This window comes from Rhipicephalus microplus, chromosome X (assembly GCF_043290135.1).
Source record: "Rhipicephalus microplus isolate Deutch F79 chromosome X, USDA_Rmic, whole genome shotgun sequence".
NCBI lineage: Eukaryota > Metazoa > Arthropoda > Arachnida > Ixodida > Ixodidae > Rhipicephalus > Rhipicephalus microplus.
This window is the reverse complement of record NC_134710.1, coordinates 110,144,961-110,169,332: the sequence shown is the minus strand read 5'-3', so window position 1 is coordinate 110,169,332 and position 24,372 is coordinate 110,144,961. Positions and strand designations below refer to the sequence as shown.

The 24,372-nt window shown below is 48.5% G+C and overlaps 1 protein-coding gene across 7 annotated transcripts in view; it reads left to right on the top strand.

Moving 5' to 3' along the window:
- The window catches only part of LOC119176250 (LIM domain-binding protein 2 Chi), a 366,067-nt gene that overhangs the window by 212,814 nt on the left and 128,881 nt on the right, over window positions 1–24,372 (top strand). The window lies entirely within an intron of this gene.

Genomic DNA, 24,372 nt, shown 5'->3' with positions numbered 1-24,372 from the left:
GATCGCTACAGCGCCGTCTCGTGGAGTCGGCCTCTGTTGCTTCCTCCGTCCAGCCGTGGCGAGACTGTCCTTTTGGCACTAATCCGGCGTGGCAAATGACCCGCTGGGTCAAGGCATAGCTTGATCGCTACACTGGCTGGCAGCTGACCAATAATTCCACGCATAGTACCTGAAAGCATCTAGTCTGCCTGAATGAGATCCTCATTATGAATGCAGGAAAGAAGTTTAAATGTTAGGGCTTGTTTTCTTTGTTACATACAATATTAATGACACCTAACAGACGGTGAGGTGAAGAAAAGTGTAGAGTATTTTAATAATAGTAATTGTAATGTAAAAGCTGGATCTTCGTCACTGCAAGTTCCGGTATATAACAGAGCGGGTACCGCTCGGTTTAGATATTGCCTGAATTGGAGCCTTGCAGCTGAATGACGAGCATCTCAACTTGCACGCGAATTCTTTCTTCTTAATTCTAAAAAACAGGGGCGTGCCACACACTATGACGCCCTACAAGTTTTCCATGCAAGCAACTAACCATATGTTGAAAAAATCTGTAAACCGGTGCTATGTCGAGCAAAAGGTTTCGGCAAGCGGAGTTGTCTTCCTCAAGGCTAGAGTAGAACACGAAATATTGGCTCGACACAACCTGTGTTTATTGATTTTTTTTCTTCGCAAGCTTATATATTTCCCTTCCTGCTGTTTTTTTTGGGGGGGGGACCTTATCTTAGTACTTGTTAATTGACAAGTTTGTGTTAATTATAAGCGGCAAAATATACCCGCCTCGACGTGGAGTTTTTCCGTGAAGACAACAGGTGTCTGACAGCCACAGCAATTCTATAAGTAGTCTGTATGTTCAAGAAGAAGGAAAAAGTCGCAGCTATGCCGCAAAGGTGAAGCAGTGAATGCGATAGCAACAAATTGAAACGCCACGCGAAAATGGCGAGCACATCGAAACGTCCCAGCGTTGCTCACGTACAAATGACGCACTAAACGTACTCGCACGTACATATGAACGCAAATAAGTGTCTCAGTTGTTACTTTGCTGTTTCTGAAAAGCACATCCTTTTAGCAGTCTAAGAAGCGAGTGCAGTGACCTCTGTGCGCCCGGTAACTACAACAGAATCGTCCGGTGATAGCCCAAGGCGCACGATTCTCCCAACCGCAAGATAAGCGCGCGCGTGCGTGAGCGTATACCCCCCCTCTCTTGGGGGGGAAAGTACGTGTGGGAGATGAACCCATCAGCGTGCGTCGCCGCGTCCTGACGATCTGGCGACGTGTGCTCATGTTGCGCGATCTCGCTGGTAATGCTAAAACACGATAGTTCATCCGAGATCGTCATCGGCAGTGGTAAGTGGTAGAAATAAGTAGCTTGCTGTTTCAACGTCGAAAGAGGTTGCAGTTGCAGCCCTCCGTGGCTCAGTAGCTAACGCCACCACTCAGAAGCAAGAGGTCGGACGTTCGGTTCAGCGTGCCGGAGTCTTTTATTGCGATGGCAATTATATGGACACTCTCCGCTGGATTTCGTCGTCGACGTCGACGTGGGTGTCGACGCCGATGGATCATGTTTTCAGCATTACCAGCAAGATGGTGCAATGAGCACGCGGCGGCGTGCGTTCTAATCCCCCACGCATACTTTGCCCCACAGAGTGGAGAAGGTGGAGGCACGCTCGCGCGCCCTTATCTCGCAATGGCGGTTGGGGGGACGATTGTGCGTCTTGGTTGGCGTTGGGCTTTCACTAGAACGTTTCTGTTGTAGTTACCGGGCGCACAAAGATCACTGCAATCTTTGCACAGTCTCCGTTTGCGAAAAGAGCGCGTTTTTCAGACACAGCGAAATAACAGCTGAGACGCTTATTCTCGTTCATCTGTACCTGTGAGTACGTTTAGTGCGTCATTTGTGCGTGAGAAACGCGGGGCACGTTTCGTTCTGCTTGCCATTCGGCGTGTGATCTTCCAATTTGTCGCTATCGCGTTCATTGCTTCGCCTTTGCGGAAAAGATGTGTCGTTTATATATATATATATATATATATCTGTGTGTGTGTGTGTGTGTGTGTGTGTGTGTGTGTGTATATGCGGTGAATGACGGCCGTCACCATTGTCGGCGTCAAAATCCATCTGAGAGTGCCCATCTGATTGCTATCGCAATAAAAAAAATCTGCACACAAGAGAAAAAAAGTAAAAATCCACTCGCAGGTTATAGCTGCGAAGTTCCCAGACTTCCCCTTGTGACTCCTGAGTTTAGGCAGATTTTCCCATTTTATTGGCGCGGCCATCAATCTCCCGAAAAAGAGTGCTAGCGCCACCGTAAAAAGAAGGTAATAAAAACTAAGGACATTGGTGTGCGGAATGCTTAGGTCACTTTTGCTGCTGTACACTGGAATCGTGCAGTAAAACGCATTGAGGTTGACAAAGGGCTACTGTAGCTGTCACGGCACACAGCAGTTTTAGCCCCTTAGGAATTTAACATGTGTGCACGCTGCGTAGAATTACGGGTCTCTGTGTATGATCGCTCACGTCTGCCAACTTACCAATTATTTGTTTGTGATGTCACTGCAGCCATGAGAATCAGTAAATTAATAGGTACAGTGTTCTTTTGTCGATTGTGCATGCATGGCCCTCGTGCTCATTGGTGTCCTCAACACAGCGGGGACACGTCTTCGTCGAGGAAATCATCAGTAACGGAAGGAGCGTACAATTGGGGCAATACGGGCTAACCGACACCCTTCACTGCTTTCAACGCGGCTGCGGAGACGCCGTGATTTTAACGCATTGGGCGGTGGCAGCGTATGTGTCAGATGCCTCGATAAAGAAGTCCGCTGCAGTCTGGAAACGCAGTGACGATCCACATTGGGAAGGCAGAATTGAATGCGAAGCACGTCTTTGCGTATACTGCAGGTATTTTGAGCATGAATCTACACTCTTTAAAAAAAGTGAGTGACGTTCTCTCCATTCAGAGAGAAACGGTGATTTCCCCATTGTTAGACTCTAAATGAAGAAACATTGATCTCTTTTTCCACGGAGAAACTGTTTCTCTCCATCGGAATCAAAATGGCCAACTCCGGGTTAGCGAAGTGATTAGGCCTAGCGAATGCATTGATTCTCGGCTGATAAAAAGTACATGGCACTGACAATTACAAAAGGCGGTCCCCTAGAGCCTAATATTGAACGAAATGATTATAAAAACAAGCAGACGAACCTGTGGTGATGAAAACATCGCGAAACAGGACGACGGAGCTAGTAGGTTTCGTTCAGCCAGTGAGACGACGTTCACTTTTAAAGACACGAATACTGTGGAGTCCTCACCCGGATAGTGCATGCTAGGCTTGCTGTATTAATTTCTCGCAGATTCACGTAGTGTATTGAAGTTATCCACGCGCGAATGGGGCCGCAAGCCAAGAGATGTACCTGCAAACCGTAGACTCGATTGCAGCAAAACCACTCCGGCTCAGTAGCGCAGTTTCGATAGATTGATGTCCAACGTTATATAAGTAGCTGGAGGTGTGAGAGCGTCACAGCCGTGACGTAGGCGGTAGTTGGTGCCGTCTGGAGGGACTGAACGATACCAAAAAGCAAAATTGCCTGCGGTGACGCACGTTGACATACTCGCACGGCTCCCTAGCAGTTGGCGAGTCGGCCCATTCGTTGATTACTCACTGACACCGGACGCCTAATATATGCTGATAATATGCATATAACTACACAGACACATAAGGACACATAGTACGCATACTTACATATAGAGTGAACTCAACAAGAGTATGTAGCAGCGAGAGAATAGAGACGTGAGACGGCGTCGAAGGCGGCCGACGGGGCCGTGCTGATCTCGCCACTTTATTGCACGCCTGAAGAGGAGCCGCGGTGGCTGTCCACGTCCGACGCGCCAGGTGCGTGAGCTCGTTCTCATCCTCACGCAGCTCGAGCTAGCATTAGCTGCGCGAGAGGCGCGGCGCGGTGATCCAGAAATGATGATGGTGATGATGGCACTACAGGGCTCCCCCCCTAGCGCTTTGCGCGATTTGAAGGTATATGAAAAAAAGAAAGAGAGCGACAAATGCTATATACATGAACGACAATCCATAAAGTGTTCATTTGGAAAGTCCAGGATGTCAACGTTGATTGGCCATCGGTAAGCAGCGGGTCTCTGGCGGGCGACACTGAGAGAAGCGCAAGGGACGAAGGAGGAAGTGCCGGGTCACTGTGGTAGCCGACAAGCGGGTCTCACGGTGACCTGGTCGGACAGGCCGAGAGTGGACCGTGTGTCGCGAGGTCATGACAGGATGGTGGGTGGCAATGTTGGCGCTGGGTGCAGAGGACACTATACTGCCGCCTGTCGAGATTAGAGGTCCCGACAGGGCCCCATGATGGTGGTGGTGGTGGTGATGGTGGTGGTCATGCGCCAGTATCTGCGGCTGGGTGAACGTCGGTATCTGCACCAGGGATTGGTGCTGGTCTGTCTGGAACGCACCCAGTGTGGGCTGGGCCAGCATGGTCTGCGTGGGCAGCATGGCCTGCAGCTGTTGCAGCGTCAGTGGCTGTCCCGGGACTATGGCAAACGAGGGGGGCGACATCATGCGTGGCGGTGCCAGAAAGATGTTGGGCCTTGGCCCCAGGTTCTGTGGGATGACAAGCGTCGGGGTGCCAGGCGGTCCTGGATGTCCCCCATGGGACCTGGGCCCCGTCTGAGGTCCCAGGGTCAGGCCCGTGGCATGGGGTGGCCGCAGGGCCAGCTGGACCCCCTGTATCTGTCCCAGAGAGCTCTGGGTCTGCCCCGATGCCCCTTGTATCAGAATCGGGCTGTGGCCCAGACCCGGAATGTACTGGTTCAGCAGGAAAGTGCCCTGCGCAGGTCCAGCCGGAAACATGCCCGGCTGCGCTGCCGCGGGGTTCCCGATGAGCAGCGGACTCCCCGTGTTGAGCCCCATCGCGGCTCCGCGCTGCACCGTGGTCGCAGGCTGCGGCGCCGGTACAGGCGCGGGCCGCGGTGTGGCCTTGTGCTGGGCCGCCCGGGGAGACTGGGACCGGGTGGTCGCCGCTGCCGAAGGCGTGGTCATGGTCGCGCTGCCGCTCGACAGCTTGGGCAGGATCTGTGGCTGTTTCGGCTGGATGAGCCGGGGGGCACCAGAGGTGCGAGGACTGGGGCTGGCCGAAACCACCTGTGCGACGCCGGGTCTCGACGCAGGTGCCTGCTGCGGCGCCACGGGCAGAGGGGCGACGGTGGCAGTTGCTTTGGTGGTTGCCGGTGTCGACGCCGACGATGAGGGCAGGCTCTGGCTCCGCGAAGGCACGGCGCTGGGGCCCGTCGTAGACCACGAAACAGAGACAGGGACAGGGGCGGGGAGCGGGGACGCCGAGTGTGGTCGGCTGCTGGCCGGGTAGGTGCGAGTGGAATGTGGCGAGGCGCCCGGCAGGCCATTGCTGGCACCAGTGGCAGGTGGCGGAGCGGCAGGGGGCACCGTCGAGGAACTGACCAGCAGCTGCGGCGAGGAGGAGGCCGAGACGTCTGAGCTGGTGGTCGCGGAAACGGCGAGGGCCACGGTGTCGCGTGCCGTCGCTTTCGTGGAAAACGTGCAGGTAGCGGGTACGTGTGATGAAGCTCTGCACTGGGGCTCTGAGGGAATGTACCTCTCGGAGGGAAGGTCAGTCGCAGTGGGGGAGTCTTCTACCTCGCGGTCGTGATCAGGTGCAGGAGTGGATGTTTCTGCGACCGGATCAGGTGTAGAAGTAGTCGAAGCCGGGGTACCAAGGTAGCGGTCAATGGAGGGCTGCGGACCGGTCCGTACCTTGCTCTGCGACGCCGGGGAAACCTGCCTGGTGCAGGTAAACGGAAGCGGACGGTATGTGTTGCCGCTGCGGGCGAGCACCGCAGTGCAGAGGGCATCGTAAGGCTGCGGGCTGGTGCTTGAAGTGGCAGCGAGATGGCGCAACTCTACCGGAAGGGCGTCGAGAAGGATGGCGTGCATCAGCAGCTGGTCCGTGATGCCATTCACCGCAAGAACGGCGTCGAGCTGCATAAACCATACCTTGGGGTAGGTCGATTGGAACGGCGGCACTGGCGGGCAGAGTTGCGGGAACATGGCAGCGGCCGCTCGGCGAAGGGCGTGTTCTCCGGGTCACCAATGTAGCGGCGAGAGAAGAGAGACGTGAGACGGCGTCGAAGGCGGCTGACGGGGCCGTGCTGATCTCGCCACTTTATTGCAGGCCTGAAGAGGAGCCGCGGTGGCTGTCCACGTCCGACGCGCCAGGTGCGTGAGCTCGTTCTCATCCTCGCGCAGCTCGAGCTAGCATCAGCTGCGCGAGAGGCGCGGCGCGGTGATCCAGAAATGATGATGGTGATGATGGCACTACAAGTACAATCAACGATTCGCCACAGCGGCACACACTTAGACGTGTTTACTCACACCCCAGAACGAAAGCGCAGAAGCTTATATAGCAATGAATATCGACTGACCATAGTGGAACAAGTGACAAGTAAGCTTTGGTCAACTTTTTTTCGTTTCGTAGCCGTACGACAACATGCGCGCGCGTAAGTCCATTGTATCTGATTCTGAGACAATCGAAAGTTTATCAACGGTTGCACAATGATGAACGGACTAATTACTAGAGCTTATCAGGTTTCCGCGAAAACGATGACCCGAAGCCATGCATAGGATGCCAACAGCATTCCGAAGGCTGCGCCATCTCTCGACCACTGCCCCAGATATTTTTTTTCTTGTAGCCTCCGAAAGGCAAACGCTTGCTGTGCGCTTGCCATTTTGGAGGTCACGTCTTTTTTTATTCTTCCACTTGTTACTCGGAGAGGACTCAGCATGCAGGCAAGACTTAGAGTTACTCTAGCCAGACGCGGTCTCCGTCGTGGTAGGTGTTCTGTGGTCCCGTCGACTTTGTTTAGTTGTTTCGTGTTAACGTTTGCTTATATCCTTTTATGTGCTTACCACAAGTGTGACCGTTACCCATGGATACAGTATACCGCTAGCCATTCAATGACAATGTTTTGATGCGGTAACGACCGTCTCAGTAGTGTATACGTAAGTTACAACGCGGGCCGTGCGAGAGAAACAAGAGATGGCCTCGCACCCAAGGGTGTTTTTTCGTGAGCGATGGCAGTGGCTGTTGGCGCCGCGGCAGCTCGATTACTTGAGCGGAGGAACTAGGGCTACAGTTCGCAAATTTACTATAACATTATAGCATGTTCTGCCTACATACTTCTCTGCTTCAGATGCGTCTCGCGATTCGCCTCGCGTGTCAACATGCGGTCATTCTGCTGCCACAATTGTGTTGTTAGCGCTGTGCTGTGGTGGTTACTATTACTCTGGATTTGGCATAAACTTTTGACAAAGGTGAGTGATAGTGTTAGTACTTACCTGCTGTGCACAGCTGGTACTAGAAGTGCATTTTTTGTTGAGTTTCTCAAGACAAAGGAGAATCAAGTGGATGAGAGAGGCATACTGCACACGTGCATAATTCCGTCCTAGCTCTCAGTGCTGGCATGGACAATTCAAAACGCATGCGATTGAGAATTTGGTTTACGTGATAGAAGCCATTGGTTTACTTTTCAGAAAAGTGTATAGTTATGATGATGTTGAAAACATTTCTGATTATTGTATATATAACCCAGTCTGGCAAATAAATGTTCGGTGAAACTTTGCAGCTTGTTTCCCTTTGTGCTTTCACCTGCCGTGGTAGCAAAGCCTCATTTGTTGTCGTGTGACTATGCTGGAGGGTGCAGGTTTGACTCCCGGCCACAGCGGCGGTATTCGGAGGGGGGGGGGGGGATGCAAAGAACACCCATGCGCCGATGTTTGGATTCACGGCAAAGAACTTCAGTGGGTCGAAATCCATCCGCAGGCCCCCACTGATTGATATGTGGGGTTTACCATCCCAAAACCACCATATGACTGTGAGAGACGCCGTAGTGGAGGGCTCCGGAAATTTCGACCACCTGGGGTTCTTTAACATGCACCCAAATCTGAGCACACGGGCCTACAACATTTCCGCCTCCATCGGAAATGCAGCCGCCGCAACCGGGATTTGATCCCGCGACCTGCGGGTCAGCATCCGAGTACTTTAGCCACTAGACCACCGCGGCGGGGTCCACAGGCCCCCACGACAGCGCGCCTGGGGCGGTAGCGGCACGTATAACTCCAGCAATTGTATATGATCGTGCTTTCACGCATGAACTGTGCAGTGGTATGACATTTCCTAGAATATTGAAAAATTCACTGTGACGCTTTTCTATGCGCCTCGTTGAATTGATGAGTGCTATTGGTGCCGTGCGAAACTAAAAATGCGTATGCTTACGAAGTATGTCGACACCGGAAAAAAAAAACATTATTTGTGTACAGTCTGATGTAATCGATAAAGCAAGACTGTTTAGAGAAGCAGAGCTCCTTGAATTCGTGACAAATTGGTTGTATGAAACAACACAAGACACTCGCGGAAGTGTGGGGAGCATCGTGCGAGTGTCTGGCGATAAAAAAGGAAGGCTTTTTCTCTACACCAATAAAGCAAAAAAATAAACATCAATCCTGCATTGCTTGCATCAATCTTAGGTAGAAGTAATCGCTCGCGACTGGCCGCGGCCGGCTAGGCTCGGCGTGCGCATGCGCACGTGCTAGACCCCCGTGGTTGAGGAGAAACTTGAACACTGAAAGAGAAACGTTGCTCCTTTGGTCCTTGCCGCGAGAGGGCGCGATGGGTAAGGCGCCCGAAAGGAAGAAAGTCGCTGCGCCGAAGGAGAAACGGAGCCCGTTTCTCCATTCTTGCTCCTTTTTTTAGTCTATCTATCTATCTATCTATCTATCTATCTATCTATCTATCTATCTATCCGCCTACATATGGGTGCTCTCTTGATCCCCGCTCTTAACTTGAGGTAAACCAAAATTAGTATGCAAGGGTAAGATATTTTGACGAATATGGTTCAGTGATCATGACATGGATAATGTCACAATTCTGTAGCGTACATCGTCAAACGCTTTCCCCCAGACAGTGGCGCATACCTGCGGGCGTGTATGTGCCACTGGTATGCGAATATGTGCCACAGGTGATTGACAGCGGTATCTACCCGGGAACGGTGACAACATACATGCGTAATTTCAAAACGGGAACGTTAAGAACAAGCTGACATCGGCAGCGTTGACCGGACAAATGCTGAGAATAAATGTCAGGGTTACAGCAGAAATCGAACTCCATACCTATAGCATTCTGCGTGGCAATCAAGTATTCTACCTCAGAGTCAAGCCAGGTCCCGGAACTACTTTTTGAACGTCAATTTTTGTTGCAGTACTGGCTATCCAATTTTAGAAACAATGTATGTGTACGCCTATACTACAGCCGTCATGTCGGGTTACCGAGTATGTGGATTTGCCTAGCAAGATTCTGATCGTGCGAGGAAAATCCCAAATGCTTACATAAAACATTGGCATCATTGACGCTTCGGTAAACAGAGCAGTGGTAACTCTATGTATACGAAGGGTGATCGCTGGGTGCCCGTGCGACGCACTTGCTCAGGTTTCACACTGCCATACTTTTTTTTCATACTCATTTTACTGTAACTTAATATACGATAAAGTATTTCAGCCTCGATATAGAGCTCGTGTGCGAAGACTACAGGTGCGTGACGGTCATATCAATTACGGACTGTGGAAAAAAAACCAAACACATCGTATATCAGAAAGAGAGAGGAAGAAGGTATACGGAAGAGGCAGCGAGGTTAAATGGAGTATACGTTCAGTTTGCTACCCTGAACATTGGGAGCAAAATTATAACGTAAGTCCGAACTATGGAAAGAATAACTCTGTTTTGTTTTTATGGCGGTATTCATGAGGTGATTTTGTTCAACAAATGGTTAATGAATTAATTTTGCTAAGAACGAACTAGAAATAAATGAAGACCTTTCTGTCTTAAATGAAACACACCTCTCCTGCATGCAACAGCGTCTTTAAGAACAGCCAGCGATGGCTTTTTCGTCTCTCTCGTTGATGGATGCATTGGTGTCTGTTGACGATACTTTCTGGTTTGAAAAGGTCACTCGCTCGCTGGATTCCGTGCCTACCGGTTGTGCCCTCGCGATCTCCGACGACAGCGCAGCTCTGGCTGACTGGATTACGCCATCTCCTGTCGCCGACAAGAGCTCTCGCAAGTGGTGCCCCGTCCTCGGACTCCTGTGACCGTGTTTCGTCTTTCCTATCTCTCTTATGTCGTCGCTCGCTGTCTTTGCACATCTCTCTCTCTCTCTCCATATATATATATATATATATATATATATATATATATACCTTGAATCTTATCCTTTTAATTCCTCCTCACCCCTATCCCTTGTGAGCTACTGTTGAGGTGTCGCACGCTGATGCATGATGCAGACAGTTACGGGGCTCACTTTTCTCTTCTTTGCCCTCTTATAACCACAATCATTTGAAAAGGTCACTGCGAAATCAATCCATCTACCTTCAGACACCAATTCAACTTTCAGACATTTAACTAATTCTCATTATTCGTCTTGGCAACAATGCCATGGCCGTGCCAAAGGCGCCCTATCACTGGCGTCTCGGATACATGTGTGTTTCGATAAGCATGCCTCTTAGACAACGAGATTCATGCTTCGCCGTATAGCGTATTGCTGTGAACAAGATCACTTGTTGGCACCCAGAGGCTTTTGATAAAATAATTAAAAATAATACACGATGGCAGTAATGATGGAACTGGATTTTGGATGGCAGGTGCCTTACATGTTTGGGAATATAAACGCCGGTACTGAGAAAACAGGGGCAAAGCATTACGCACTGCGGGAAATCTTGCTTGCTGAACTTTAAGAGTGCCCTGAAGATTCTATTGCCAGCATATTTCTGACGGTTAATAATAATAATAATAATAATAATAATAATAATAATAATAATAATAATAATAATAATAATAATAATAATAATAATAATAATAATAATAATAATAATAATAAATATATTAATAATAATGGGGGTTTTACGTCCCATAACCACAACATGCAGTGGAAGGCTCTGGAAATTTCGGCCATCTTACGTACTTTAAACAGTACACGGGCTTCTACGGTTTCGCCTGCATCGAAACGCGACCGCCACGGCCGAGATCGAACCCGCCAGCCAAGCACCACTGCTGCTGCTCCACTGCGGCAGACATATTTCTTATGGTTCTATGACGTTTCTTTTTGGAACGTTTGTGTGTTATAGGGATCGCCATTATGAGGCCCAGTGTGATGTTTGAAATCCACACCCTGTACTCGTATGCTTAAATGTAAATCCTTTCATTCAAGCAAACTTGACATGAATCGTTCTATTTTTTTTCTTTCGTTGGTATCAACGCGAGTCTGAACAATTTGCGTGTTTATACTGTCGCCATGAATACGTGCCCAGATACTCGTTGAAGAACCCCGTGTTGTCAAAATAATTCAGGGAGATTCGATTGATTAATACGTGGGGCTAAACGTCCCAAAACCACGATATGATTATGAGAGGCGCCGTAGTGGAGGGCTCGAACAATTTCGACCACCTGGGGTTCTTTACCGTGCACCCAAATCCGAGCACACGGGCCTACAGCATTTTCGCCTCCATCGAAAATGCAGCTGCCGCAGCCGGGATTCCATCCCGCGACCTGGGGTAATCCAGGGTGCCTCGCAATGAAATGTCAGTGCTGGCACGTAAAACCCTGGAACTCAAAATAGGCGCCTTCTTTCTGGTGATTGCATGGTGGTAAACTTTTCCTAGCCGGGTTGACAATATTATACCGAGTTATCTACAAGACCCATCGTGGCATAATTTGTGCATGCGTCATTCCGCGTTGAATATCTGAATTTTTTGTAGTGGCCTATCGTCGCAGTTTTCTTCTCCTCAGACAGCGCTCTACACGCAAGTATTGCGAATATTGCGACAAAAAAAAAAGTAAATGTGCAACATCGGGTTTCGCCAGATGTGTATCCCTCGAATGCCGAATGGAAGCCTATGAAAGCTTTCTGCAGACGAATAAAGAAAACTGTTGGGAAGCCGCGACACGTGCTGATGGCGCTTCATTGCATTATTTCGTATTAGCGGACTAAAATAGATCTACTTAGACAACGCGTAAGGTCGGTATCATGCATCGCACATTTCACGGAAATTCCGGTTTCGCGTAAATTGAACCCCTAAACCACGTTTTCAAAATGATCGCGTGATGGATTTTACGTTAGCTGTTCGACAGGCTGATGAACGCTGGAAAAGAAGATAGATAGATAGATAGATAGATAGATAGATAGATAGATAGATAGATAGATAGATAGATAGATAGATAGATAGATAGATAGATAGATAGATAGATAGATAGATAGAGATAGATAGATAGAGATAGATAGATAGATAGATAGATAGATAGATAGATAGATAGATAGATAGATAGATAGATAGATAGATAGATAGATAGATAGATAGATAGATAGATAGATAGATAGATAGATAGATAGATAGATAGATAGATAGATAGATAGATAGATAGACAGATAGATTGATTTACATCAGGCACGCCCACGTTGTAAGCTTGGCTTGTCCCCGTTTTCCCGATATGAGAAGGGCTCCTGAATTTATTTTCTTGCTCTCTCTTTTTTATACTATTATAAGCGCCTGACTAGCGGTGGAGAGAGCGCGTTCTATCGCTATCTCGCGAAGCAAAAGTGACTAAGCACATTTCAGCAGGCTGTGACGCGGTCAGACATAATCGAGAGCAAGGTCTGTCTTCGACAGGAACTTCGAAGTGATACATGTAAATCTGGTCTTGTTAGCTTGAAAGGCTTCGACAAATCTAGATAATAAACCCCACAGTTACTTGTTCTCTTCGCGACTATTTTATTATGGATTTGTTTCATGTTGAGGTTGTAGGCTAATGGTCAGGATACCTTTATTTGTTCAACTTATTTTTGGGAGTCCGCCATGATGTAGCAGTGGTCATGGTGCTCGGCTGTTGACCCCAAGGTCGCTGGTTTGATAACGGCTTCGACAGTCTCATTTCCATGGAGTCGGAATTTTAGAGGCTCGTGTACTGTGCAATGTCACTGCACGTTAAAGAACACCAGATGGTCGAAATTTCCGCAGTCCTCCACAACGGCGTTTCTCAATTATATTATGGTTTTAGAATGGTAAGTCTGATTATTACTAAACTTATATTACCACGAAGGTGTTTTATGCCGGAGTCCACCACGGCTCCGCTGACGTATTTCCGTCACGGATATGACTTTGTGAAATGAATGCTAATAGATTGCAAAACAAAATAACGAGGAGGCAAGCAGCGCGGAATCAAACCAGAAACCTCGCTATTCGCAGTGCGTGGCGCTAACCACTGCGCCACAAAACCTACGTCGTCGGGAGTGCTAACGCCAAGCTATATATATACAACATACACCGTTTGGCGGTCCTCAGAGCTTCGATACTTCAGTGCGTTTTTGTTATCAGTGGCGAGGTGGCGCGAAGGGCTCGCGTTCAGCGTTTAAAGGTCGTCGCCTCCACGAAGCGCCGCCTCAACGGTGAGTGGTCTCTCCTGCGCGCGCGCTCATCATCAGACTCGTAATTCGGAGAAGGGGGGGGGGGGAGGTCGCTTCGCTGGCTGCCGCGGCCGCGTTTACGAAAGGAGCGTGCTGCTGACGCACGACCCAGGAAGAATTTTGTCAGTTGTTCGCGCTTGTCCTGCGTATACTTGTGCATGCTTTCGTGCGTGCTTTCAGCTTTAGTTGTGCGCTGCAAGTTGCGAGCTGCTTGCCGTTCTTAACGGGACTTTTCAATTGGTTGCTGTTACTGAAAGAATGGACAATATACGCTCAACTACCTATGGGAAAACACGTTGCACTTTCGTGTTATACCGATTCCTATATAGGGAGATCAACCCTGTTTTTTTTTTGTATTGCTTTACCAATACTGTTAGCATTTGCACTTATAGATACTTAGCTATTTTGAGAGTGCCTTTTAGCGCTATTTATATTCTCGGGGAACTTTATGCTTTCCTAGGCGAATATTTCATTTATTTACCTTAAATACCTCGGAGGGGCGTTACATAAGGGTGGTAGTATAAACAAGCAAATATACAGTATTTGTCCACGAAAAAGCGTTTCTTTCATTAAGGCAGATGAGGGGGTAATAGAAGCAATGTGAGGGGGAAGTTTTTGGTGGTGGGATGTAAAAATGAAGACGAGCAAGCGACAGTATGCACACTTGGACGAGCAACGTACTACCTTAGATAGCAGCCTGAGCGCAGTGACTTGCGCCTAGGAGGAAGAATGTGAAGCCCTTGTCGAGGTGAACTGTTATAGAACTTTTAATATAATGAAAAAGTCGCGATACGACGGCGATGTGCTACCGAGTCCGAACGAGAATCTGCTTTTAAAGGGTCTCGCAACGTCTTAAAATTCGAAGCGCAAACGCATTAGTCTTTTCTTGCGTTTCCTGTTCTTGCGGCACAATATGCGCCGCTAGCAGTTTGTTCACCTGGTCGATATACGAGAGATATCTGTTGCGAATTGCCTCCTATAGCTACCCTGCCTTGTTATGCAGTCGCATGGCCGTTCTGCCATGACTATCGTGCGTGATGAATTGATTTCACTTCGTTTTGTGCATTTGTGACTACGCAAGCGAAAATAGTCGCGTGTAATCGAAAAGTGGGAAATCCTGACTGGCTCGACGCTTAATGCTGACATTCCACGTTTGTTGTGAAGGTGTTAGTGGCGTGGAAAAGGTAGCGCTTGCAGAAAAGGTGAGAAACTATACTGTCTCGCCTTTGAACTCGGCGTAGTTTATAGAGACCATTTAAAGACGAAACGCTGATGTCGTATGAGAATGATGAATGAGTATACCTTATGGTGCGATTCGGTAAGGATTTTATATATGGCGTCGCTGAAGTCAATCTGATGAAGACTCCATATCAGTGATGTTTCGTACAGGGAATTTTTCCTTTTTCGTGGAATTTTTGCCTATCATTTTGAGCTAAAGGGGAAAGGGAATCTTCGTGATATTGCAGGGAATTTCATGAATTGTTAAATTCTTCTACGACGACCGATAATTAGCAGTCACAGTGCTCCATCATCTGCTGTAATTGGTTCTGGTGCATGCACCACGCAAGCATAGATTTGTTTTTGATATTTACGCGGAGTGATTTCGAGTTCACTATTGATGTTAAGCTTGAGGCTCACAATGTGCAGTGTACTAACAGCATATGAAATAATATAGTCATGCTTTTGTTGTGCGGCAGTGAAGGGGGCTAGTTGTGATTTCAAAAGTCGCCAGCACGTGAGACACGTGTAATTTTAGTATGTGTGTGCGTGGATGGAGGCGGAAATTAGTACTGTTGTGCAAGGAAATATGGTGGTAATTCCGTCAATGTTTGCAGGGTAAAATGCCCGAAACGGAATTTTCATGTCACTGAATGGGAATATTTCGGCGTAGTACGAAACATCACTGTTCCAAGTAGGTGATTCATATCAGATTTTAGGCCTAACCAGTATTCTATACGCTACTAGTTTTACGTATTGAGGAGCACTGTGAAGGTTACGTTTGATAATTTTAATGGAGTCGGCCCTAAATCAGTTTTTTAGGTAATGATCGAATGACCTCTTCATCGAAGCTAATTGCCTCAAAACTCGACCGCCACAAATTTTTTTAACTTCGTCAAAAACGTGTGGGGTAACGGGCATTTGCTGCACGCTTGAAGCGCGATTTCGCTCGTCCCCATGAGTGCTCTGGAAGCTACACAAAGAGCGATGATACGGGGAAAGAAGTTGCATCAGTGCGCTTCATGAAACGCGTTCGTTCTCCCGTTGGGATTCCTCTGCGCTGCTAGGGTTGCTGCTGTCAGTTTAGCTCACTTTGTGTACACTATATAGGTGGCGGCGCGCCGCTATGTGGCGACCCTATGTTGCAAACAGCGCAACTGGTTCACGGCAATAATTAGACGATAAAGGTAATTTGTACACTGGCATTAGAGCACAGGCGCCTACAGGTCCGAACGATTGAAGGGTAAAGGCGCTTGAAAAAAGTAGGCATACAGTCCGTTATTAAACTCTATGTACCGCGCGCGATTACAAAATTTGAGAGAACCGCTCACACTGTTTGGTATTCGTAGAATGTGTTTCAAGCCCATGGAGTGCTTCATAGCCTTACAGACGGAGTTGATTCGTACGCCAAACCTCTCACGAATTTAGTCTAATCTAGAGTTAATCATGCAACGTGTTGTGACTTTTCTCTGTCCATTGAATTACTTGAGCTGTCACGCACTCGAATTATAGAATCCTAAATTAGGAAATGTTTCGGAAACAATGTCTTTTTTTAGTCCATGCAGCTTCGCGTATACTCGGTCAAAAAAAGTGGGGGGATGAGTGAGTTGCTTCTGTCTCATCGCTGTGCACTTTAGATTTCTTGCATCTATTCTAGACAGAGTGCGTCGCGCGTGGTGTTTTAGTGCTCTGAGCTTCGGCTGGTTGCGCCACCTATAATAGACTTGCGCAGGTTGCAACTCGTTGAAAGGACGTGCGTGATCGATTCCTCATATGTGAGCACACAAAGCGGGAGGATCGTCCCGCCGCATCCCCAATCTCGGAGTCCGTGCGAACGCGGCGGTGCAAAGCGGGCAGGGATCGAAAACATCGCGTGTCCGTGCTGCCATCTTTCGCGACGGCGCTGCAACATGCCTGGACCGGGCGCGCAGGCGCGGGCGCCACGCTGAAAACGGGTTTTAGCTGCGTTTGGTGCAATTATGCAATTATGTAATTATTGCCTCTCGCAACCATATATATATATATATATATATATATATATATATATATATATATATATATATATATATATATATATATATATATATATATGTGTGTGTGTGTGTGAGGCAGGAGACGTGATGGCTGTATGACGAACCATTTATTTGTCTTCGTCTTCCTCCTCCTCTACCATTCCACCACACCGTTCTCGTGTGGTTCGTCACACGCTTCCCCCCTCCCCCGAGCGAGACGTAGATGCAGGGGCGGATGATATCGTTTAAGTCTCCCGACATGAACGATGTCAGTCTGGCGACCGAGTGCAGCGACGCTGCGGTCGATCTCGTAGTTAACTGCCGAAATCTTGCGTATGATCATATAGGGTCCTTCCATGATTGTGCTGAGTTTGCCGCGGTTCGGGTGCCAGGGTGTTTCATATAGAACAATGTCTCCCACTTGAAGCTCTACTGGAAGGAACTTCTTGTCATATATGATCTTGTTTTTCATGGGATATGCTACTGAATTGCCGACGGCGTTTGTACGAGCTTCCTGCAGATTTTCGGTAACGCCTGGAAGAAGATAGGGATACGATGGTGTGCCATACATAAGAAAGCAAGGTGGGTAGCCTGTGACTTTGTGAGGTGTTCTATTGTGCTCGTCGACAACGTCCGAGAGGAGACGCGGCCATGGTTTTCGGGGTTCGTCGTTGATCTTGCATCGGCGGCGAGTAACGATCGTCTGATTAGTGCGCTTGTTTAGGCCATTACAATGCGGGCTTTGTGAGCTTGTTAAAAGCTGATGAATATTGTTGTGCTTGAGGAACTTCTTAAATTTGCCGGCAGTGAATCCTGTGCCGCGGTCGGAAAGGAACTTCCGCGGCTTTCCAGCAGCGAAGATACTCTTCAGGCAAGACATGTACGCGTCGCAAGTCTCATTCTTGTGTCCGAAATCCCAGACATAACGGGTGGCATGATCAACGGCTAAGTGAATGAATCTTTTGGATGAGCCGTAGTTGCCAAAACCTCCGATAGTGTCCATGGCCAGGAGATCAAACGGTTGTTCCGCTGGTGGCAAAAACTCCAAGGAACCAAATCGTTTGGTCTTCGGTTTCTTGCAGCGCTGGCAAGTATCGCAGTGGCGTATGTACTCGCTCACGTCGGTGATGATGTCGGGCCAATAGTACTGTGGAAAGAGAAGCCGCAACGTCTTCTTTACCCCGACATGACCGAAAGCATCATGAGATTTTTGGAGAAGAGAAGACCGGAGGGCAAAAGGCACATAGACTTTTCGTATTCCTCTGCGTGTCACTATACTCAGTCCGTTCTCAATGGTATGCTTTCCGGGTGGTTTGTCGTTGTGATGCTCTCGCAGTTTCTCAGCAGATAGGAGTTGAACTACCGGGCTTCGAGATAGTGCATCAGCTTCAATGTTGTCAATGCCCTTTTGGTGTTTGATGTTCACGTCGTACATGGAGAGTTTCAAGGACCACCGGAAAAGTCGGCCTCGAGGATTCTTCATGCTTTTAAGCCATTGCAACGCTGCGTGATCTGTGATCACAGTGAAAGTTTTCCCGTGTAGATAGCAATGCCATTTATCGATGGCGTCAATAATTGCCAAACATTCGAGTTCTGTGATGGCGTAATTAACTGCGTGTTTTAGTAACTTCCATAAATAATATGCAGTTGGGTGTTTTCTACCTTCATCATCAGCCTGCTTCAAGACGGCGCCGATACCTCTGTTGGATGCATCGCAGTATAGCACACTAGGCTTAGTGGTATCGTAGATGTTAAGGATCGGCTCTTCTGTCACGCATTTCTTGAGCGGAGTTAAAGCCAGTTCACACTCCGCATCCCAGTTCCAGGTGGCGTCTTTGCTGAGCAGGCGCGTCAGTGGGTGAGCGATTTGACTGAAGTGGTCGATGTATAGCCGGTAAACATTGACAGTGCCGAGAAAACGCTGCAGCTCTTTAGGGCGTGATGGTGTCGAAAACCGTAGGATTGCGTTCACGTTGCTTTGCTTTGGAGTGACGGTGCCATGCGAAACCTTGTGTCCCAGGTATTCAATGGAGGTTCGAGCGAATTGACATTTCTTTAATTTCAGCTTGACGCCTTCGCTTTTGAAAGCTTTCAAAACGCCCTTCAGATGCCTCAGATGGTCTGGAAACGTGTCAGAGTAGACAACAATGTCATCGAAGTAATTCGTGACGTTCTGCAAACGGTGTTTTGCCAATATGAATTTGACAGCCCGTTCGAAGGTGGCCGGAGCATTCCGAAGGCCAAAAGGCATGACGAGCCATTCGTAGTGACCAGTACGTGTGACAAACGTCGTTTTCGGAATGTCATCAGGGTGAATTTTCACGTGCCAGTAACCTGACGTTATGTCTAATGTCGAGAAGTACGTAGATTTCCCCCAGAGAATCGAGAACGTCATCGATGCGAGGGATGGGCTGATAATCAGGCACCGTCAATTCGTTCAGCTTGCGGTAGTCGATGCAGAAGCGCGTGCGTCCTTCCCCTTTTTTCTCTGCCAGAAGTGCTGGCGCAGCGTATGGGGAGGTAGATAGTCGTATGACACCTTGCTTGAGAAGCTCGTTGATCTGTCTGTCCATTTCAACGCTGTCAGTTTCTGAGCATCGATAGGGAGCTCTACAAATGGGAACGTTGTTGGTGAGATGAATGCGATGCATTTCGCCGTTGATGCACCCAATGTCTGTCTGTGACTTGGAAAAAATGGCATCGTACTTGTGGATAAGCTGCTTCAATGCCAACTGTTGAGTTTTATTTAGATGTAGCACATCGCAAACTTCAACACCTTGCAAAGACGCCCCCATGTTAGCCATGGTGTGGTTTTGTGTACGAGAATGGAGGATGTCTTTCCCTTGGCGTAGAGTCATGGTGTCAAGGTCCAGCGACAAGTTAAAGAGGCAAGCACTATCCAAGCCAAGAAGTAAGTTGCTCTTCATGCCTTGTAGAACATGAGCCTGAATTTCTCTTGTCACTTTTCCTATCTGTACATTTAGAATAACGCGACCCAAAGTTTTGGTAGATGATGTGACTTGTTGAACTGAGATGCATGAATTCCTCATTATTTGCAGGTGAAAAGCCTTCAGCACTGCTTCGCTGATACAGGTAATCGTAGCTCCGGTATCAAGTGTAGCGCTGATAGGGTACCCGTTAATGAGGGCATCAAACTGAATTACATGAACTCTGGGTCGCCCTCCTCGTTTCCCTGGTTGGTGGAGAAGGCGGAGATGCTTGCGCGTCGTGGGCATTCATTATGCCAGTGCATCTGTCGCGGTAAGCCATCTATCGCGCAGTGTTTGCACTCACGCACGGGGGTTCGTACCGGGGTATTACGTGGACGCTGAATAGTTCTGTCACTTGTTACGTTAATCTGTGTATACTGAGCTGGTGGAAGGCACTGCAACTTCACTCGCTGCATGGTTGACTCTACACGAAGTGCAGCTGTAAGCCATGCCGCTGGTGTAGACGAGGTAAGCCCAGCAAGCGCCATCTCTATATGCGCAGGAAGGCCGTCGATGAGCCCTGATATAAGGTGCGTGTCCTTTAGGTCGGTGAGGCGTCCGAGAGCCATTTTTTCGTTATAGTATTCCTTCAAGCTCTGGCCTGTTCGCAACCGGCAATGAATTAATTGGCGAAAAGGATCCGCGACGCCGCTCGTAAAGTGTTCCTTCATGCGTTCACATAAGCTCTCCCAAGACGCGTCTGTGTCGAAAACCTCGGTGAGAAACCATTGGAAAGCCTCACCTTCAAGGTAATCGCAGAAGTAGCACAGCTTGTCTCGCTCCGTCCATGCTGCGGCCGCAGTCCTCACCTCAAATAGCCCGAGCCACTTGTCAAAGGGGACGTTCGTAGATGCTCCCGAGTACTTCGGGATGTTGATGACTTTTTGGGATGTGGCCATGATGAAGGGCACGGTAGATCTTGTCGACTACTGTGACGCAGGAGACGTGATGGCTATACGATGAACCATTTGTCTTCGTCTTCCTCCTTCTCTACCATTCCACCACACCGTTCTCGTGTGGTTCGTCATATATATATATATATATATATATATATATATATATATATATATATATATATATATATATATATATATATATATATATATATATATATATATATATATATATATACGTTGGAGCTTAAAACCGTGCTTATGTGGGAACAAGCTTACACCAGCCTATTTATCTTATTGCTTTTCATGGGCTTGAGTATGAGCAAGGAGCCACAGGCCGTTTGCCTATATGAACCACAGGCTCCCAGCAGATTGGTTCATTTGTTGAAGGAAAGGAGCGCCATTTGAATAGTCAAAAGAGCCTCTATAGTGCGCCTACTATCGCCGGTTCATGCCCGGCTTTTCACAGATAGCAGAACCTCTGACTCGTCTCACAAGAGATGACACGCCGTTTGTCTGGGAAAATGAGCAACAAACAGTTTTTGATGAGCTGCGACAGCGCATGCAATCAGCGCCCGTTCTCGCTCATTTCGACGATGATGTGGATACGGAGGTCCATACTGACGCTAGTAACATTGGGCTCGGTGCAGTGCTCGTTCAGCGTCAAGAGGACATCGAAAGAGTGATAGCCTACGCCAGCCGCTCTCTATCCCGTGCCGAGGTGAATTATTCTTCTATGGAGAAATAGTGCCTCGCAGTCATGCGGGCCATCACCAAGTTTCGCCCGTATACCATTATGGTCGTCCCTTCAAGATATTGACGGACCAGCACGCCCTCTGTTGGTTGGCAAGCCTGCGCGACTCTTCAGGACGGCAAGCATGGTGGAGCTTGCGGCTGCAGGAATTTGACGTCACCATCGTCCGTAAGTCCGGCCGTAAGCATGAAGACGCTGGCACACTGTCACGCGCACCCCTTCATGTCGTCAGTCAGGAAGCAGAGGAAGACGAAGGCTTCCTGGGCGCCATTAGCTCATCAGAATTGAGTGAACGGCAGCGAGATCACGCAAAGATTCGTCCAATCATATATCACTTAGAGGGCCAGGGCGCAATCATACCACGTCATTTGTCCCGCTCGTTGACGTTGTTTTGCCTTCGAGACAGTGTGCTCTACAAGAAGAACGCTCGTTGGAACAACCGGGCTTACCTCCTGGTGGTACTTCGAGACATGCGAGACGACGTCCTCTTCGCTTGCCATGACGAACCCACATCCGGTCATCTGGGCTACTCACGGACACTTGCCCGAGTGAGCGAAAGGTACTATTGGCCAGGACTTTCAGCAAGCGTCAAGAAGTACGTCAAGAGCTGTCGGGAATGTCAGTGCCGAAAGCAACCGTCGGTTAAGCCAGCTGGTTTGCTTCAGCCCATTGAAGCGCCTTGCACGCCGTTCGACCAAGTCGGCATGGACATTCTCGGGCCATTTCCCCTGTCTGCGGACAGCAACAAATGGGTGATCGTCGCGACCGACTATTTGACACGCTACGCTGAGACGCAGGCGATGCCACGAGCAACGGCTTTTGAGGTAGCACAATTTTACATACGCCACATAGCGTTACGACACGGTGCTCCTTCCAGTATAATAATGGACAGAGGGACGGCATTCACGGCGCAGCTTATGGACGAAGTTTTCAAACTGAGCAACACCAGACACCGAAAGACAACTGCGTACCACCTACAAACCAACGGACTTACCGAGTGACTGAATAAGACTCTCGCAGACATGATCTCAATGTACATCGACGTACAGCACAAAACATGGGATCGGATCTTACCTTACGTGACCTTCGCGTATAATACCGCCGTACAAGAGACCACGCGATCCACGCCATTAAGATTTCTCTACGGCCGCGAAGTGCAGACCATGCTAGACTCTATGCTGCCGTGTCTAGATGAAGACGAGTTGGCAACTGACGCCGAAGAATTCGCAGCGCGTGCTGAGGAAGCCCGGCAGCTCGCGCGACTGTACATCGGCCAGCAACAGCAGGCAGACGCACGACGCTATGACAGCCACCAAAGAGAAGTTTTTTAGAACCCTGGAGACCAAGTTTCGGTGTGGACGCTTGTCCGCCGCCGTGGCCTAGTGAAAAGTTACCGAGCCGGTACTTTGGCCTATATAAAGTGTTACGCCGCGTCAGTGACGTGAACTATGAAGTGGTTCCGGACTCAACACCGCACGGCACGGAGCAGGACACGACCAAGGCCAGACGTCGTTCATGTTTTGCGCAGGAAACCATTTATTGCGCGTTGTTCGTAACTTTACCGTACACCGTTCTTTGTGTTATTTATATATTTTTGTAAACTTGCTTCTTCGTTCATTGACTTTTCCTATATTGGTACGCTCTTTAATTTCTACTTTTACTTTATCCAAATTTCCAAATTCTTTGTTTCACGTGCCTATGTTATAACATCTGGGTGGTGCTATGTACTTTTTCCCCTCTTTTGGGACTTGTTTTTTTCTTACGAAAGGGGGATAATGCCACCCGCACCTAGTAGGTCGATGGCAAGGGACGATGCCACCCAGACGTAGTAGGTCGACAGCAAGAGCGGCTCTCAATCTGGAGGAAAAAAGAAGATTGTGTGCTTCTTCTCAGCTCGAGAGCCAGCCACGACTGACGCATCGTTCTAGAGCTAGCTACTCGGTGGTTTAATAAACCCCCAGTACTTGTGATTCATCGTGACAATAGCCTCACGGGGAGAACAAGGTGAGGACAGGGGTGTCTGAACAATGTGGTGGCACGGCCCCACTAGTTGTGAACCTACAGGGGGTGACCTTTCCACTCGGAGTGTGGGGCGCTAGCTCCCCATTTAGGTCCTCAGGAATCGCACGATGGGTGGACTCAGCTTGACGCCCCCTCCCAAGTGGCGCCCTGGGCGCTTCTACCTATTTGCCTTAACCCTCCTAGATACACCACTGCAACTAATTAATACTTAGCTTCGAAGAATCGCCGAGCCGAAGCAAACAAGGCCACCTGAGTTACGGTGGCAAAGCTTTCTCATTGTCAGTGTAGGTGTATCGTTATAATGGGGGTCCACATGTCTATGCATCGATCTACTAGAAGTACCGCCTTTTGCATTCTGCGACCTTAGAGTATAAACGTTAGACTGTAGTACAGGTGCGAAAAGGGGAGTCCACTTCCTTATGTTGGATGCAGTGTCACATATGCGTTATTTACGGAACACGACGACGACAAAAAGCGTTTGCTTCAGTGAAATTTCCTTGTACAACGATATTTCATCGCTTCGGGCCTCCATTCTCACCTGAACTTTGGTCTTCCTTAAAATTCTTCCAAGCTTTCTTGATAGGCGCCCGTGTTCTTCGTGGTTCTTCCAAAATATGACTTTCTCTTGGAGTCACCTAATGGACAGGCTCGCAGTTCTTTTGGTGCTTGATATTTTCCGAAATGCCGTGTAAAGCAGCGGAGTACGTAACAAACAGTAGTATGGCGTATACTCTAATGTTCGTAAATCAAGGTGATAGAAACAACCAGGCCATATGTCTTCAGCTATTTATTCATGATGATCATAATGAATAATAAGTAATAAAAAATTTTGAAAACAAAAAAGCAAAAGTTGTGAAAGAACTTCCGGGCCACATCGTTTATCTAACGTAATATTTGAAAAAAAAATCCTCTTAGAACTAGCCGGTTCTTGGCCAATCTCCCAGCGTGGGTGTG